Source organism: Arachis ipaensis, chromosome B10, assembly GCF_000816755.2.
Source record: "Arachis ipaensis cultivar K30076 chromosome B10, Araip1.1, whole genome shotgun sequence".
In the NCBI taxonomy this organism is placed as follows: domain Eukaryota; kingdom Viridiplantae; phylum Streptophyta; class Magnoliopsida; order Fabales; family Fabaceae; genus Arachis; species Arachis ipaensis.
This window is the reverse complement of record NC_029794.2, coordinates 107,498,503-107,500,828: the sequence shown is the minus strand read 5'-3', so window position 1 is coordinate 107,500,828 and position 2,326 is coordinate 107,498,503.

The following is a 2,326-nucleotide window of genomic DNA, read 5'->3' as shown; positions in this document are numbered from 1 at the left end:
TAAAGGCGCAACGCTCAAGGAACGAGTTAACTTACGTGCTAAGAAAACCATAACTATCAAACATAAGCTAACAGAAGTGGGAATAGAGTGCCAAAGATACAAAATATCAAGCTCCTAACTCAGCCTGCGAAGTCAAGACTGGCCGGAGAATATTTACACATATATATACATACATATCCAAAACCCAAAAGTACATATACACAATCCTGCCTCTCCATAAACCTCTAAGAGGATCAAACACAACTAGGATACAGATACAGCAGGTAACAAATATAGCAAGTAAGCATAATAATCACATAAGCAAGCCCAATTAATGCACAATCAAACAAAACACACATATGCATATGAAGTATGCCTGTTCTATGGCTGATGAGTCTCATCTGTCGGTTATAAAGTCAAACTCGACATGTCCGGTAGCTAACTCTGGACATAACACCAAACACGGAGCAAGTGGGACATCGCCGCAACCCTTGCATCTTATCCGGGTATCCAGAGTAGGGGGCAACTTCACCCTTTTCTCTTACCCAGGTGGTGTTACAGTTCTCAACCCGGAGCAAGCGGCGATAAAACTCAACCCTTGCATCTTACCCGAAGTCTCGAACTCTTATCCGGAGTAAGTGGATAACTCCACTACATCTTACCCGGCTTTACTGACTCTTACCTGGAGCAAGTGGATAATACCATTACATCTTACTCGAAGTCTCAACTTATACCCGAATCGAGTGGACAACGCCACCGCCTCTTATCCGGTCACACATATCTCATTATCATTATAATTCATTCACATTCATTCAACAATTAGACTTAAAAATCAATTATCATCATCCTTCATTGTTTATCATCACACCTCCCATTTTGTTCAACAATAATTCATACTCAAAACACAATTCATTCTTTTCCAAATAAAGAAAACTTAAAACGTAATCCTTTTCTTAATAACTCAAAATCAAATTATAAAATTCTTAAAAGTCCAAGTCTTTCTAAATAACTACTTCAAACGAAGCTTCTTATTTTCATAAAAATTTCGACATCATCTCTTCTAAAATTTGGACTTTTGCCACCCCTCAAGGGTCCCAACTACCAAACCAAACACCTCTCGGTCATTCAAATCATTTCCAGTATCAAATTATTTCAAAATCAAACCAAATCCAATATTAAATCTTTTGCAAAAATCAACCCACTCCAATAGCAAGCCATTTATGAAATTGAATCACACTTCATATACCATATACACAATCCATCAATAACTCATTCAGTTCATTCCTATCTTAAGGTCTTCTAGCCTTAGTTTTCACGTGACATTAAACATTAACTACGAGAAACCAAAACAATACCTTGGCTGATTCCTCCCTAAGCTCGGAACACCAAAATCTTCTCCACCTCAAGCTCCAATTCCTCCAATTCTCAATTCAATAAGCTCAAACCCACATCACTTACTCCGCTTCACCAACTTGACTTCAACCAATTACCAATTTTAATCTAATATCACATGTTATCACTATAATCAACATAGAATTCACTAAATTGGAAATTCACCAAGAAATAGGAGTTTCTTACCTTTTCCACGGTTCAAATGAACAAGACACAACAATTTCTGCTAGCTAATTCAATCCTAAAACATCAAAATCACAAAATTCTCAATTCCAAACTCCATATATATTCGAAACTGAAGAGGAAAAATTTGGGTGAGAAAGATTGAATTTCTTACCAAATTGGTTAGTGGGCTTTGTAGAGAATTTTGAGACGAACACGTGGCTGCTGATGGCTCATCAATCGGAGCTTCAGATTGAAAGTTATGGACGATTGAATTTCGAAGGTGAGGGTTATGAGTTTTAACGCGATTTTCTCTCTTCCTGCGTGAATTCCCTTTGCTTTGAGGGAAAAGTGGCTGAAGTCACTTAAAAGAAGTGAATGAGCTGGGCTTTAGGTCCAGTTTGGATCCGGTTCGACCGGTTTAGTCCATTGATCCAGTTTTGGACCAAAATCTTTAAAATTAGTGTTAAAATTCGTATTTTAATTATTTCTACTTTTTTAAACTATAAAATTTAATTTTCTAATATTTTTAAATAATTTTTAATCTATTAGATAATTATTTATTAATTTTTCAGAGTTTACAAGAAACATCAAAGACAATAATGTCAATATAAATTTGAGTTTTGAATTATTAAAAAAAAAGAGAAAAGAATAAAACAGTGTCTTCACACAGATGGTGATAAGATATATATTCTTTTCGGTATTTACTCACATACATATGAGAGTGTACAAAAGTACAAGAGAAAGAAAGATAATGAAATATATGAGTTTTTTTTTTTTTTTTTTTTTTTGA